This window comes from Diorhabda sublineata, chromosome 5, assembly GCF_026230105.1.
Source record: "Diorhabda sublineata isolate icDioSubl1.1 chromosome 5, icDioSubl1.1, whole genome shotgun sequence".
NCBI lineage: Eukaryota > Metazoa > Arthropoda > Insecta > Coleoptera > Chrysomelidae > Diorhabda > Diorhabda sublineata.
Genome location: NC_079478.1, coordinates 2,526,857 through 2,545,267, shown reverse-complemented (window position 1 = coordinate 2,545,267; position 18,411 = coordinate 2,526,857). Strand labels below are relative to the sequence as shown.

Genomic DNA, 18,411 nt, shown 5'->3' with positions numbered 1-18,411 from the left:
ACAGTCTTTTTCTCGTAAAAATCATAATATTTAAATCTATATTGTATCGTATTGAGATTATAATCGTTAACTCCACCCTGTATTATGTTGTAGCGAGTTGTGAGACGTCAGCAACTCAACATCTTCATATTATTCAGAAACATTTCTTTTGAAACAAAAACAAGCGCATTAAATACACCTTCTTTCATATTTCTACATTGGTATGCTTTGTACATACATCTACTTATAACAACAAAAACGTTTTCATCTTGTTATTTGCTTAAATAAACAATGGTTATCTCCGCAGTAGGGAACTTAGACCACGCCTTACAATTGTTTTATCGCAGCATAATTTGAATGTTAAATCGGACATGAGTGCAATGCCGCTTCTTCCCAAACAAAAAAAGAATAATGAATATCAGATGTACTAATTATCAGAGACGGCATAGCTCACAGTAGTAGCTGTTATTGTTATTAATTATTGCCGTCGAATGAAGATGTGTGATGGTTTATCTCTATGGGTCCGTAGGTGCTACCTCCTGCTTTGAAATAAGCATAACATTTAGTAAAGACAGAAAATAATTCATTTATAACTCTATCTTGCAGACAGTTTTGAATAGTGTAAATATTTGACAGGTTTTGATAATGAAAAATAGTAGCTATCGATGTAATCTCCTTCAACAGCAATACGCTTCTTTGTTTTCTTGATGCCGTGCTTGTAGAAGGATTTATTTTTTGTTCCAAAATACCCTTCAATTTTAGTAATCAATTCTCCATTTGAGCTGAATAAAGCTTTCAATTCAAAGTGTAATTCGTTCAATTTAACCATCAAGACCATCAACTAATCATTGTCTTGGTTTCTTATTCGAGATATGACGTCGTGTATTTGGTTATCTCTTCCTTTTGGAGATAGTTGATGAACAATATTTCATTCGCATCCCATAATACTGAAGCCATAACCTTCCCAGCTGACTATTGTGCCTTTGGACGCTTCGGACGTGGTTCACCGGTTGCAGTCCACTCAGATCATGATCGTTTTGATTTTGGTGTGAAGTGATGGATCCATGTTTCATCCTTTGTCACAAATTGGTAAATAAAATGATTTATCACGTTTGGAAATGGCCAAACACTGCTCTGAATCATCAACAAGCGGCGCCGACTTTGAAAAAAGCTTTCTCATGGTCAAATGATCATACATAATTGTGAATACACTGCCTGGTGGACGACCAGAACGTTCACCATCATCGGTGTTTGTACGATCACGTTTGAATTCTGGAATACGAAAAAATTTTGGTGTGTGACAGCAAAGTGATAAACCGATTCAATACAGATATTCAAAAGTGAGATATTTCCAAAAAGAAATTAAAAAAATGTTTGAAAAATCAAGAAAAGTGGCAATTTCCAATTGAAACAAATACTTTTTATTCAACATCAACATCATTCCTAATAAAATGGTTTTTATGGGGCAGATATATTTTAATGCAACATTTTCTTATTCTTATTTGAATCAAATTTTCATAAAAATGTGACATCCATGATCCAAATGATTAATAAATTGATATCGGTTTACCTATTACTCAATTATTCCGATTTTCCTCATTCAATTACTACGGAAAATGTTTCCTGATCTCCCATTTTGCTCTGCGACGCTTAAATGAAGTCGAAGAAAGTTACGGAAGTTCTTTTGGTTGTCGAGGATTACTGTTGGAAAGTTCTTGATGAGGAATAAATCTGGGGGAATAATTATAAGAGGATTTTGGTGCAATTATTGAGAACCAGATATTCTGTGCAGGTACAAAGTGAAAAAGAGTTCGGAATTAAAGAGTCTAATTTTTCCCTTTTGCAGTAGGACTTTTTTAATTTGAATATAAAGGAGAGTCATTAATTTCTTAAGGAAGTATTTAATGAAATGAAATATTCATTACAAAAATGTTGCCTTAGTTTTCTACCAGAGATATCATGGCTTAAGAAAATGAAACACGTTAATGAATTAGAAATTATGATCCTCATTAAAATTTCTAGCATTATATATCTTATGAAGTAGGACGATACGTAAAATTGAGCTTAACTTTATACCATATAGTCCAAGAGCCCCAACCAAGTGGGCGTCATGGGGGGGGCTTCACGTTTATTAAATATCTCGCGAACCGCGCATTGTACGACAAAAATTGTGAAGATCATTATTGTAGATAATAATATTTGCTATATTTTTTATTCGAAACTTTTTTTTGTATAACGCATAGGTTTTTAATTATAGCGCTCCAAACTTTTTTCAATATGGTTTTTGCTAAATATTTAGTTAATGGTGAATGATAAATTAAAAATGGTGGTAACTAAATTGTAAAGCATAAAATTTTCTATAAATTTCATTAGAAACCTATGCGTTATACAAAAAATAGTTTCAAATAAAAAAAATGGTAAATATTATTATCTACAATTTTTGTATGATGTACGATGCGATAATATGGTGGCTGAAGTGAAGCCCCCCCCACGACGCCCACTTGGATTTACATTCAGGGGACACCCCTGAACATATTTAAAAAAATACCTGTCCCCGTACGTTTTTTATAAAAAAAAACCGGCTCTTGGCCAATATGATTATGGTGTGAGCGCTGCCAGGTCTAACGATTAAGTATGTTGTCTTCTGATACTGCCATAAACTTTAATTTATGACACATAATTGATTAAGAATATGTTGAGTTAATATATGTGAATTTTAAGTCTACGGACTATTTCTGTGTTAAGCATGACCTTTTTAATAATAAGTATGATCGATATTCAGCTTTTGGTTTTTATTTTTGAAAAGTTTTCTAGATGGTTCGTGAGCTATTGATCGAACGGAGATAAAAAGAGTTGAATTTCGGAAGTTTTTTGATCTCTATCCAAATTTTTATTGCGAGATAGTTGATATGGTAAAGGGCGGTGATCAACCCACCAAAGTGATATTTATCTACAACATTTTCGGGTTGATTCTGGTTTGGTTTGATGTCATACCTTTATGCTAGGTTACGTTAGGTTATTATAAATTAGGTCACGTTAAGTTAGGTTAGGTTTAGGTTGGATACTGTAGAAACTATAACAAAAAGATATATAGGAAATATAAAGCAAATTTTTCTTGCGAGATGGTTTATAGGATAAATTCACGAAGGGCTGTGATCAGTCCTTCGAAGTAGTATTATCTAAGGTATCGTAGCATTAATTATTGTTTGGTTTCGTCAGATTAGGTTAAGTTATGTTACGTTGGATTAGGCTAGGATAGGTGAAGTTATATTAAGTTTGGATAGGTTAGATTTGTGCCTTCGAATGATATTTCCTTTCCTTGTTCTATCGCTCCGTGTAGCCTATTATTGGTCTATCGCAACGAAAATCCCCTTTTTCTATATCGAACACTCTCGAAATTGGGACCCATCATCCTATTCCACTTTCGCATTCCATGTGCAATAATACGTATGAAAATTCATCAGTATCAGAGCTGGGTAGCATATTAAAGTCTTGCCGGAATAGTGGGATTGATAGATCAGTTATAAACCAAGAGCAACCTCAATGGCACTGCAAGAGAATATATACGTCACAAAGTGCAAACTCTTTTCGGAAGGTGTGGTAAATATTTAATACAAACGTTTAGAAAAAAAAGTGACATTGAATTCCTTAAATATTTACAAAAATGAGTAGCACCCATCTCGACAAAAACATTTGGAATATTGACTACAACAACAACCTTCTGTGATTTTTCTAATGCGTTCTATTGTGTTAATCAGAATATTTTAATTAACAAAATGCACTTCAGGGAAACACCTCTCGCATGGTTTTAGTCGTACCTAACCAACAGAAGTCAGCTTGTAAGGATTGATGCCACGATGTACTCTTGCAAGCTAATAGAATGTGGATCACATCAAGGCCTTATTTTGTATTATCTGTTCATCAGCTACATTGCAAATCTAGGCTTCAGTGGTAAAATATATTTCTCTTAAAGCAACCCTGATCTCACCGTACTTCTTAGGACCATATCCAGTGACCTAATCACCCTTAAATCATGTTGCGATTCTAATCTTCTGCGTCTCAACGTTTCTATAATTAAAGTTTTATCATATAAAAATATATTGCAGCCTTTTTTATTAAGCAACACCCCCATTGACGTCGTTGAATCTGTTAAATTCTTGTTGTGGACAATTCCTTGAAATGGGAATTATATATTGCCGCTTTATCAAAAAAAATCAAGTTCCGCATGTTTGCTGTAGATGGAGTTCCTCAAACATAAATATATTATCGGATCCAAATTGTCTCAACAATATTGATTTTGATATCAATGAATTTTTTTTATCGAACATTATACGAGCAGACAGAATTCAAAGTTCCAACGTAATCAAATTTAGAAACGTAAACAACCTTTTCCAGGCTATGGCGATATTAATATTTATTTTCCCGAGATTGGATGTCTACGGTAAAAACATGGAATTCTTTAGGGAACAAAATTTTCTAGGGGAAAACATTTGGCTGAATTTATAATGAATTACATATATTTTCTTGCATCCTGACAGTAGAAATAAGCTAGCAATATGTAGACTTGGTAATAAAACAAAATAAGATGTTCTTTGATTGGTCAATACAGCATTAAAAAGAAATATCTTCAGCTGTAGATATCTCAATCTTTTAATTTCATTTGTACAAGGAAATTATAGTAAAAAAACAATGAATATTTTTTTATTTCGATCCAAAACGTTTTAATTTGAAGTATTTCTGTTATAGAAGCATTTCACAAAGAGGAGAAGAATAAATTAGTACTCGAAAAATAACAAAAAATTATCTCATTTTAGTAGAAAAGCCAAGTTCGAATCGCATTCGATTGTTAACTTGTCATTCAAATGGATCTCATTCAACAGTAATATTTAACAGTAATATAGGTCATAACTCACAAGATTATGTAATATATGAATTATGACTATTACCTCAAGTTGTACACTATACTTTTTCTACGACTGTAACAATGAATATTGGGATATAAATACAGAGAAAGTACTTTATTCACATATTTACCTACAACATTTTAGTTGTAATTATATGTTATGACATTTTTTTGGCTTTTGGTGATAACATGAACTTCATGCAGTACAATGACTACTGTAATTTAGAGGATGCATATATAAAACATGTAGTTATTTATTTCTGCTCCAGTATCTCCATTGATTTTGGTACCTCCTCCTATTTTGTGATAAGCAAACTTGATTTGATCTCAATATCACTGGATTCGTCGAAAACAATAAGTGTTCAAGTTTTGCTGCCACATTACGCTCATTTTTCTTTTAAAGTGAGATTTTAAGTCCTTAGCGATGATGAAATGGTCCATGGTGGGTTACTGGGAATAGGAAAAGTACTTGTTTGTAAGAGGTCTATGTCGTTAAGAAGCTGTGGTAAAATAAATGGGACGGGCTTTATTAGTGGAATGGCTGATGGTTGGAATAAATTTTTGGTGTTGGTTTTGGTAGCTGCTGTCGTCTGATCCAAATTGGATCATTAGCTTCATAGTTAAGGCTTTCTATAGGGCTAGATCGAAAAGCACCTAGACAAAGTTTATTATTTGATTATTATTTGATTTTAGTTAAAAAAAAACATCGATAAATTAACTCTCACTAAATTTTAATATTGCAAAGTTGATCGTACTGAATAGTATAATTATTTTATGATTTTAGAAGTGAGATGAAGAAAATACAACAATTTTCGTCCACTTAGAAAATTGACTATCATTAAATTACACTTTTAAACGCGTCAATTTTTTTACGATTGGAAGCTACACATACTCGTTAACTCACTTAATTTGAATAACTGTCAATTATAGTTCCATAAAAAGACTTGTAACAAAAACATAACAACCTATTTTAGAAACAGCGACGTTCCAAACAAACAAAAAACCTTTTAAACATAATTTTCGACTCACGTCATGACACTGGTAGGTAATTAAAGATAATTTGAGAAAAAAAGCGTTCCACAAACTTACGGAGCTATTTTAAAATGTGAGTAAATACCTAATAATCTATATAGTAACCCAATCTAGGACCTTCTGATAGACTACCTCAGTAATTTTTTTTGTTTATGTTTAATATTTCTAATATTTCTTTCTTTATATAATATATGGGTTATTAGCTCCGTATCTCCTTGCTCATGTTGTACGAGGGCTGTTCTATAAGTACTCACATACTTTTGCCTATTTTTCTACATAATTGCCCGATTCAATCATACACTTGATACAAATAATTTTTTATTATTGTCTGCTTCAGGGTCGCTTTCAATTTTTGTTATTGCTAAATTGATTCTAGATCTAGATGGCGTTTGAGGTATTGCAAAGGTGAAAATCGATTGGAGCGAAATTGGGACTGCAATGACACAACAAACTATGTTTGAAGTCACTGACCCATTTTCGGACCTTGCTTTAACTTTGTACTTTAGTGCCATTCACTTTGACAATAATTCTTTGCATCACAAATAAGGCTGTTTACAAAGATAGCTGGCGATGGCGCTTCGGATTTAATCCTGTAGGGACATATCACGACACGCTTCACAAGAACTTGGAGTGTTCTTTAATATCAAAAAGCTGTATACTCCACCTAACCAACAGCTTCTAATCCTCTTCAAGGTTCACATTTGTCTATCTTTGGAGTATTGCGTTGGCCACAAACTTGGACAGCTCAGTGCATTGAGAAAATGTCGCTGACCTCATTTTGATTTATTGGCAGATGCTCACCTGAACTACTCAACATAATTCCACATAAATTAGTATTTCCTAAATTGTATTTCTTTTGGAGAAATACAAACCTGTAGAATCCCCTCAGTCTTTCTAGAATACTTCAAGAAGTTTTTACATAAAAAAAGTTTGTTAAGAACAGCTTGCTTGGCGAACGATTGAAACTCTTAATGAAACATTTATATAGCTTAGACTCACAGCTAAAAATAGAGTGAGTTAGTTTGCAAAAGATATTGTTCAGTAACGCAGGGACTCTATCCGGTGTACTTACCCGCTAAGAATGGAATCATTCAAGACATTCTTTATGTAAAAATTAATATAAACGCAAATTGAATAAATATATGGATTAGAATATATCAAATCACGTACTAAAACAAATGGTTTTCTTTTATTTTTACCTTTAGAGCTCATGAGACAGCTTTGCTTTTATAATGAGAGTATTGTTTTGGAAAATAGTTAACTCCACGTATAGATGATCTCGTTTCAAGAAATTCTATGTAATATTAATAGAAATATTCATAGATACTGCTCGGGGTAGTAACAATAATACTTAAATCGCTGTTACTTTTCCCGTTGAAACTAATAAACAAGACACCTCACATAATAATGAATATATTCAGTTTGAAAACCATTAATTACAAGTACAATTCTAATTAGTACTTCTGTTAACAAGTGAACTCATTCTTCTACTGTTATTCTCTAGCTTTTCAAAGATATCAAGCAGGATCGTATTTGGTTTTTGATATGAATTTTTATTATCTTTATAGTTAGAAAATTTTCATATTATGGCGGATTTATACATAATTGGAAAGACAGTACATTAATAAAAATTGATTATAAGGTGTAGCTGAGCCAAACAATTAATTTCTAGATTAATATTCTTCGAGAATTTACAAATAATTGCGTGATTACCAACATAACATTCCAGCTGTTATTATAACCTTAACTTGTCTGTCGATTTTATCAGGGCTACCATATTAAACAAAACATAACAATCAATGAAGTGTTGAGATTTCCCGAATCGTATAACGACTATTTATTTGAAATTTTGTAAAAATAGTGAATGGTATGGAGTTTATTCCTCTGTATTTACTATACCCAAGATCTGTTAAATGTCCAATATTTGCTTGATTAAGGAATATTCATCAGTAAGTAAAAGTGAAGGAAAGCCACTTCACTCAATATGGCTGAATAAAATTTATTGAGATCTCTACAAATACAAAGTTATTCGTGCTTCCTCACGACATAGTTATCTTTTCTTTTTCTGGGAAATCAAAGGTTTTTAATGAAAATGTTGCCTTTTTTGTAAACATCTCTTGGCTTGTCACGTTATCATTTACGCACGAAGGATTCTTGCTTACGAATCGAATGGACCAAATAAATAATACAAATCGAGGCAATAAGGAGAATGCTTCAGTGTTTGCCAATCAAATTCGTGAAGAGGCTCCCAGTGTGTGAATTTTTGCTCAAAATTTTGAAGTTTTGGCACCCATCTGGCTAAAATTTTGCTGTTCATGAAATATTTGCTCAATACTAACCAATTTTTTAGCCATAAAGCGCGAAGATCTGCGTTGGTCTTTCGATATAAGTTTTTCTACAGTTTGCAACCACTTCTCGGCCTATTCGGAAAAATAAGCGCCATTCATATACTTTTGTCTTGGAATGTTGCTCAACCCTGAATCGTACGAGTAATTTTCGATTAATTTCCTCTGATTTTACATTATAATAGACCGAAAAACGAAAAATGATGCATGACACTGGTCAATTCTACTTGCTCATGGCTATAAGTAGGTTACGCGGTCCTGGTTGTTCTCTATGCTTTATAAAAAAACACTTTTAGTAAATATTCCGCGCGTTCATTCAAAAATTATGGATTATGTTTGAACTACCCTCGTAGAAATAACCTTTACAATGAATGAAATTTTTATCCCGTCTTTTATAATTTTTGTCGTATGTTTTCGATACAATGTCCCCATTTGTTCATTGTTTGGAATCTAATTTTGTTTCAAGATTTTCTACAAACAAGATCTGAAAAACTAAATTCACAGCAACTCCCCTAGCTCTATTTTAAAATCTTATTAGTCACCAACACACCCACTTTATTACATTTTAATGAAACACGTGTAGAAAACTGTCGAGACCCTCGTTTGACTGATTTCCATGCATTTCGCAAGGAATTAGCATTATTCATTCGTTTTGTGCATTCAGCCTCAAAGTTCGACCCTAGTATCAAGTTCAGACTTTTCTGCAACAATTTTAGCAGACCAGCCCTTATTTCTAAACTAAATACAACACGATATACATGTACGCAGAGTTGCAGCGGCGGGGCAATTCTAGTCATCTAGTATCCAATCGATTTTGTGCGGCTCCAATCTCAAGTTTCATTATTTCTTAAACGAAACCAAAAATTTGATTGATATGCAAGAATATATAATATGAAGTTTAGAGGTAAGGAGAAACCGTCTTTAATTGGGAAAATTTTCAAAAAGTATTAAATTGTGAAAAGCAAATTACAGCAAATAGAGTGAGATTTGATGGGCTAAAAAATTTGTTATTTGACATACTAAGTAGTTGAGGAATATTATTCAGTTTTCAAAATCTCAACAACTCACGTATTTAAAAAGAATTTGGTTATCATAACCTTCAAAATTCGTGATTTGATATCAAAATGCTTTTTTATAAACCTTGGTTATTATATTGTTGTAAATTCACTGACTTCATTGTTGTTAAAATATTTATGAGTTTGAAATAAGAATTTAATTCACTATCCAGCTCTAATAATGTTTGGCGCTGTTTTTAAACTCATTCCGCTTGCTACTAAAGCGCCACCTTAATTTTCCACCTTTCAACGGACACTTTTCAATACCTGGGATAATTCTCCTTTCCTCTACATAATTAATTAGCTCCCAACTTAAAATTGAAATATATCTACAGATTTTCATGTTCATTTACTGCTCTTTTCCAGTATTTATTAAATTCCCTCTAGTATTTTCTTCTGTGGTCAGTAAAAAAACATTAATGGAGACTTTAATAGTCCAATTAGTCCAAAGTATCATAAAGCTCCAAAAAATCCATTGTTATAATAAAAGATGTTGGTTCAGGTAATTTTTTCGATGAAAATTTCTTTATAATTTCGTCTTTTATTAAGGAAGTTGGCTTGAAAGGGAAGTATTTATATACGTTAAGAAAATGATTAATTCAAAGTTGATCAGCTTTTTTGTTTTCAAAGTCAAAGCCGTCTCCCATAGCGACACCTATGCGTTCTGCAGCTTTCTTCTCTGAGCTGCAGCACACGTTCCAATTTAATTTGGTCTCTCCCTCTTCTAACTACTAAACGACGGTGATCTCTTACAACAGGTAATTGTTAATTTCGAACATTTGCCGGGCCACTGCTTGTAGACTAGAATAAAATAATTGTTATTTGGATTTAATGATGTCCTGGTTTAACTTTGGAATCAACTTTCTCCAAGCAACTCATTTGGGATTAAAAACCTTGATTAGAACAGAAAATTTCGGTGTTATGACTTGTATAAAATAGGTGTAATGAATCGAATTAGAAATATATTTGTTACTAGGTCTTTGTTGATACTAAATAAAGGTTTGTACAAACTATATTACTTATTAATAAATTGTTTATATATTTTAATGTTTAGAAATAATCAGCATTGGTATGGGGCATAAACACTTCCGTTTTTATTTCTATTAGTTGCAGCTCTGCAGCCGCAGTCCTAACCTAACCTATTCCGAGCATGCACGCAGTTAATCTGACTCAAGTAGTGTTTCTTTAGGATATCAGCGTTTATTCAAGGTCGCCGCTTCTGAAACCAAATCTGTCATTATAAATCTGCAGAGTATCTGTACAGAATGCTATGAGTGATTGAATGATCGAAAGATTAAGCAAACAGATCAAGCAAATGCACGATGTGGTCGACTGTGTTTGGTTACTGATGAACTAATTCACGCAATTGAAGAAAATCTTGAGCAAAACCGTAAGTTTACAATTCGTGCTCTTGCTGTGGAATTTTTGCAAATTTTGCGATCACTAATTGACTAATTTGTTACCAAAGAACTGAAATTTCGAAAACTTTGCTCACGTTGCTTCCTGAATAACACAGAAAATAACGAATAGCCGGTGTATTTCATTTTTTGCTATGCCACAATGAAGACGGTGATGATTTTATTTTTTGGATAGTCACGGGAGATGACTTGGGCATCTTAAAACACTACAGAAACTAAGCGACAATCAATTGAAATGCAGGCACACGTTAAGTTGAGCGTAAAAAAAATTTGACACTTGAAAAACTTATGTACACAATTTCTTGGGACAAAAAAGGCATTTACTTGATTTTCTACCACTGCAAATGTTTAGTGAGAAAAAATCAAGAAATTACTCCACGCATTACAAAGAAAAATGCCGAAGGTTACTGTCAAAAGGTGACTGACGGAATTTTCACTGAGACGAATTTCATTAAAGTCCGTACATCTTGGACCACACTTCTGGCGACTTCGATCTATATCTTATATAAAATCTTTGTTTGGTGGTCAATACTTCAACGAGCTGAAAAATGGTTGAAGACTCAGGAGGAAACCTTCTATGAATAAAGCTTCAGTTGTTTGTTTAGCAATTCTATCAATTGTTCAAAAGCAGTTGAATTATTATTATGTTAATATGAGTAGATGAAGATATTAGCAATAATTAATCTTCATGAAGTAATTTTAATTTATTTAGATGCCCTGTACTAAATATACGCTTAATGACGTAACTCAATTGAGAAGAGCTTTTCTTTTCAAATGAAAATCGTTACACTAACAAGAGCTTCTCGCCTTTTCTTGATGTTTTCCTTTCCCTCCCGCTAACTAATTATTCCATTTCATTAAATCTATTGGTGATGCTTCTCCAACAAAATTATCGTGTTTACTATTTGATTCACGTATAACATCGGAAAAGAGAGAAAATACTTGGGAAACGTCTAGACTACTCTTGGAAATGTACCCGGAAGGAAAAACTACTGGAATCCGGAGGTGGCAGATGAATTATGTACGATATCTGACATAACTTTCCTTTTTTTATTGGAGTTTTCTACTTTCGTATATAACGGAGAACTATAAATCTAATTTGATTCGGCTTCTTTTGAATCTTCCGATACGAAATACTAGACGTTTATCATATAAGAATCATGTTAAGAAATGTCAGAATCTTAAATTATATTTCTTTGTCGAGTGTTATCATCGATGTAAAAATCTTCTGGTACTATGCCTGTTTTAGTAGTTATAATAAAAACTATATTTATACTGAAAAGAATATTATATTGGCAGTAACAGAAATAAAGATTCAAGATACAGAATAACTGCAACATTTTTTTGTTGTTGGCTTGTTTGCAGCAGAAAATACAAGAGACTTTATCTACGATCCAAATGATAATTCTATTCAAGTAAACTGTAACAACTAATACAAATGCCTCACTAAAACATAAGGCTTGTAAAAAAACAAGAGCAGAAAGAAGAGAAGAATAAGAAGTAAGAAACAGTACTTTACGAGTACAACTACTAGTGAAGTGCACTTGTCATCAGTGTCGTACCAAATTATTTAAAATAAGAATGAATGGAAAAAGAAAATTTTGAAATTTCGACAATTGCATCTGTTGAAGACAAAACGATCCTCACTGTTGTAGAAAATAAAATGTAAAGAACAAACAATTGTTATCTGAAAGTTACTGAACTCTGTATTAACCTTCTGAAGCTAACATGTCATCTAAGAGACCAACTTTTTCGAAAATGTACGATTGTGACACGCTTCCAGTACCTTCCTACCCCAAACATCTCTTTTCAGTACAAAATTGTGGATTGCATGTGTCAAACGTGGTTTCGAGTGAGGTCTCTTCGTGATTAACACCTGCTAGGTCCTACAGACTAACTTTACTAAGTTTACTAACTATTATTTATTTAGAATTGTTCGAAGAAAATAGCTTCAGGAAGTTATGAAGACGAACAGGAAAGATTCCAGCATCTTTGAGGTGAAACTGAAACAGAAGGAAATGAAGAAGCTTATGACAGTGACAGCAGTCTTGAAGAAGATGAGAATTCTGATATAGTTCAAGACATATATGATAGGGAGATAGATGCATTTGAATTGAGAAAACATCGTGTATCTTGGTCCATATCAAAAGATGGCACCAAATGGGAGGAACGGTTAGGAAAATATTCAAACTTCAAAACTCGTGCTGACAACATTATAACTCAGCTGCCGAAAGTAAAAGGAGAAGCAAAATAATAGACAGTAACAGCTAAAATATGGGCTTTATTTATCACAGATGACATGAAGATATTTTAGCACGCACAAATATGGAGATTGAGAGAAAACAATACTCAGAAACGACAAGACCAACGGAATAAGATGACATAGAAGCACTGCTTGGATTGCTTTATATTTCTGGTAAATTGGAAAGCAATCATTACAACATTCACGATCTCTTTCGAACAGAACAAATGGCATGAGATTCGAAATATTCAGGATGACAATGTCATTAGGAAGACTCAATTTCTTGCTTCAAAATTTTCGACTGGACGAAAAAACAACGAGGCCAGAACGACAAAAATATGATAAACTGACAACAGTGAGGACATTTTTTGATGAATTTAATGCTAATGTACCGTATAATTTCTCTTTCTTCGAATATGTGACTGTTGACGAGTTGTTGTTAGCATTTCGAGGCAAAATGGAGATATATGTAGGACGATAACCAGCAGGTCCATATTATCTTGACACATCGAATATATATTTAGTCCCAGGCTGTGTAGGAATTAAACAAAACAATGGATATTTTCTTCGCAAGCACTAATTTGGCTTCTAAACTTTCCAAGGATCACAGCAAAGCACTCCCCGAGGAAGAATAGATTCGTCGTGTATAAAAAAAAATTAATTGAGACACCTTAATTGTAATTGGTTTTAAATCGGCAAGATGATTTTTTGGAAACCTCTATTTGATGATCCAAGATACCTCTAGGAAGTATTTGAATCAGATCTGTCCAAGAAAGATATTTAAACACTATTGATAGTTAAATAAGACTAAATGCTTCTTTATTCCTTCATTTTTACATTGTTCATCATTGAACAAAGATCAGATATCATGGATTTAAAATGATAAAATATTAAATTAACCCTTAGTAAATGTACACCACTGATTTAGTCGATATAGTGAAAGTTATAGTTCATCATTCTTTGATAGTTCGAGTTGAACTGGAAGTACTTATAACTAACAACTAGACTAGATATACCAGAGTGGATTGTCAACATAACGTTCAGTGGTCAAGCTTGGACATGAGCTGCATACTGATATGACGATCTGTTCTCGTCGCTAGTTTGATAACGTTGTAGGGATCGTAAAATACGGTTTTGTCGACAGGATGAATACCTACTGTTGTGTATACGAAACGATGATAATAAATTAAAACGCTCGGAAAATCACTGGAAATTGAATGATAAGTAAGGTATGCCGTCTTCAAGATCATTAGAAACTTCTAGAGTCGTGTTTATTTACTACTGATAGTTTATAAAAACGTTTCATGAAAAGATTATCAAAAATAATGGGTATTTAAGAGGAATCAATCACACTGAGGGATCTATTTTAGGTAGGGCTTATACGAAATTGGATGTATTCCTTAATTTCATGATATTGATCAGTAGATATCATGGAAATAGAAAAGATAGGGTGTTAGTGAGCTTATAGGAGCAGGCAAGTGTATTACAGTGAGGACTATCAGCACCTCTTTCCTAGAGAAGACAGATTCTTCATACACCGTTACCCTTGATACATATTACAATATAGGTTGAGTTCATTCGATTATAAAACAGGCTATAAGTGCACTCTTACCAATGTAAAAGTTTTTCAAGCCAAGTATTTACCCACAAATCCCGTTATATAAATATCAATATTATCAGTAATCAGGAAATTTGTCGAATTTAATTCGATAATTATTATTAGTTATTTTTAAAAGCATAACTCAAATTATTGAGTAAATTGCATAAAATAACTAACTAAATACTAATCACTAACTTTTCTCGACTTTGAATTTCAACATACGAATAACTGATTTCTTGATAACTCACCTGTGAGTTAATAACACGACAATTTTTAATCTAAAAATTGACTTCTTACAGTATGTTGATTGGTACAATTGATCAAAACTAATATTCTTTGTTGAATCTTACCATAAGTTAATCATATTTCAAGCTTCTCTCTACGACTTCTTTTTCTCTTTTATAGTAATGTTACAATGTGAATACACGCCTTAAAAACAGTTTAAAGATAAGCAATTTGCAATGACACCACGTAAAATTCAAACGGAACAAACTCTATTTACTGAAACTGTGAGAATGGATTTTGAATGCTTTACAGGAGAATAAACTAATATTGAGAAGGTGGTGTGGGTTGAGGGTGGTTGATAAGAAGTAATTTTTCCCAACTGGTACTCAAAAAAATCCCAACTAGCATGTTACTTTCATAAAGATGATTAAATTCTTGTATGAATATGAGTTATTGAAACAAAACGGGTCATTCACATAACGTTTAATTAAAAGAGTCTGATAAAATTTAATTTTAGAAATATTAAAATACAAGACTAGGTCAGTTGTTTAAGGCTTTCGAGGCCATCGTCTTATGGAAATTGGATTGTCGGGTTTTTAGGCCGCCGTCGTTGGTTTACTTAGTACTAGACGTTTCGCCTGATCCAGTGCCTGGCATTTTCAATAGAGATGTTGACTGTTGCTCGGTTTACAGTCGAGTACTAAAGTAAACCAACGACGACGGCCTAAAAACCCGAGAATCCAATTTTCATAAGACTAGGTCAATTAAAATTGAACTTTAATGACATGACACAATGTAATTTTCTCTCAACATCTTTTATTAGTATTGTAGAAAATAGTAAACCTAGAAGGACATAGTGGATGTGTATCGTTACACGATTACACGAGTAATTTTTCACCTTTCCTAAATTTCCCAACTCGCCTAAAAATTTCCAACTTTCCAACTGCCCACTGCGAGTGGGGAAGGAGGCTCCCCCTTATCCTCATCGCGACGCCGGTGGGATAAATTTGCATGAACGAAATTATACATTGTTTCTTTAAAAATATTTGAGTAAAAGGAATTGACTCGTACGAATTGTACAGTATTTAAGGAAAGTATAACAGAGGTCCCGTAGTGTAGTGGTTATCACGTCTGCTTCACACGCAGAAGGTCCCCGGTTCGATCCCGGGCGGAACCACATTTTTGTAAAAAACTTCTTTAATCATAATTTTAGATCATATTCTACCGTTGTTATGTAATTTGTTTTATATTTCCAAATACATTATTATTTTAAATCAAGAAAATCCAAATACTTTCTTATTTCTTCAAAATTTGTTACTGAGGAAACCTCAAATATTTTTCATTTTTTTTTCTATCCTAGAGAAGGGATTACCTTTTTTGAAACACCCTGTATCAATCTCGTGATGGAAAACCTCCACCGTTTCCACTGTAATCTTTTCTGATGAAATTATTTTTATGTTAAATGGTACTAAAAACCCAAATGTTAGCCAGAAAACTTTATGAACAAAATATAAAAAAAATACTGTAATAAATTATATTATATTATATTATTTAAATATACGGTTCGGACCAATATTTCATTGTAGTAGTACTATGCCTTTCTAACAAATTGTTTGTTTTAACTTTCGATCGAAGTTTGACATCCTTAGGTTTCAAAATACCTTTGTGATGATTACTAAGCATTCTCGATGGTGTTAATATGGATTTAGTACATTCCAAGAAGTGTTCGTAAGTCTTTTAGTTCGGTCTCGGAAATGGCTTTTTGTTTTTCTGATCCTCATCTCCTTGCGTTTTCTGTAATTCCAATTGTTTTTTGAGTAATTCTACCGGATCTTTTATTCAACTGTTGCTACGTCTATAACTCGAATAGATCCATTCTGGTCCAGTATGATTTGTCACTTTTATCAACCTGACTGTCGGTCTAATTTTGACTTGAATCAACTTTTCGAAATTGGGAGTTTTGGATACACCCAAAACTATTTGGTAATAAATTTTTATTATTTTAATAAAAAGCTATTTTCATATCAATGCATGTAGGAGCCCCCAGACTTGAACGATGCATTAATTTGTGTTGATTCTAGTCAACTATGTATAGCTATCTAACTTGATATTCCATTCAGCTTCCAATAAATCTCTAATTTATTATTGACAATCATCTTAAATCTTATCATGGTATGGCGGTCGACTTCTATACAACATTTCCTCATTAATTATTACATTCAAGTCACGTGGCGAAAAAGCCGAATACTATTTTCTCGTCGAAAAAGCTGCCGAGGGCCGTACCGAGGGATTTCAATTAAATATACAGACTGCACTGAAGGGACTTATGTAGAAATGAATTTTTCATTGAGCAGCCCCCGTGTTATGCTATTTTCCCGGAAAATGTGATGCATGAATTATTATGGGATTGTGAGTTGTGCGGGCGGAAAGCAAAAAACAAATAAAGAGGATAAGTATTAATATAAAGAATTTCAAGGTATAGGGTTAGCAAATTATTACGGTTGAGTTTATCTGCACAGAACAGGTAAATTATGTATTAAAAAGTTGGGACTTTTATACCGAGAGGATACAGAAAACAATTCCTGTCGCTATTTACCTATTCAATTGTTGTAATTGCCTTTAAACATAAAAAACTTTACAACAGAATGATTTTTATGAAATGATGCATCGTGCAAATTCCTCAGGGGAGAAAAGGATTATTATTCTTGGTCAAATAAAATTTCAATGCAAATTATTCTGTGGAATTGGTGTCAAACTCAATTTTTTAGAGGGTCATATATTAAATTTTTAATTCGTAGGTGGGCTAAATGATATAAAAAAAATGAACTGAATTATTATAACATTTTACCTATTAAATTATATAATATACGGTTATTAAGAATCATATCAAAGTTATGAAAGATGGTAGGTAATTTTGTTGAGCTCGAGGATTCAGATAGCTGACTTCTCTTGTTTTTGACAAGATCATTGGTTCGTTGAAGTAATTTTCCATTTCATTCATTTTATGAAAGTCTTTAAAACGATTGTTTATTCCGTAATCCAATTTTGCAGAAGTTGAGAATATTCATCCATTTTTTTGGTTCACTGTGCCAAATGATTTTAAATGAAGAAAATGGTTCGAAGTTTGAAATTTTACTTGATTTTTCCACAGCCTCAACTTTGCTTCAAAGGCTTGAATATATAATACATTTAAGTGACAATCAAATTTTTACCCTTTAAATTTATATTCAGTTTAGTCAAGTGCTTATTCATATCTACCAAAAAGGCACAATGAATCCACCAGTCATTGTCATTGTTTGCCTTTTTCTAACATGAAAGCTTGAACGTAATTCAAAAAATCTTTCTAAAACTACTTCTCAACAGAGGGATTTCTAAATGATTGGATGCCGATGATTCCTGATGAATTATACAGTGAAATCCCACAAAATTCCCTGATATTTTCTGTTTTAATTTAGTTAAATCGCTCGAATGTTTGCCAGCCTTGAAAGAAGCGCCATCCGTAGTTGTGCTGCCAAGTATATTCCAGTCGAGTTCATATTCTTCCATCAAATGCTCAATTGCAGATTAAATATCATTTGCTGTTGCAGTACCTGTCAATGGAATGTACTTTAA

The 18,411-nt window shown here is 32.8% G+C and overlaps 1 non-coding gene across 1 annotated transcript; it reads left to right on the top strand.

Annotated features, from left to right (window-relative positions):
* Positions 1-15,903: 15,903 nt before the first annotated feature.
* Trnav-cac (transfer RNA valine (anticodon CAC)) lies at positions 15,904-15,976 on the top strand. The gene has a single exon. It is a non-coding gene; the product is annotated as a tRNA-Val (tRNA).
* Positions 15,977-18,411: the final 2,435 nt, after the last annotated feature.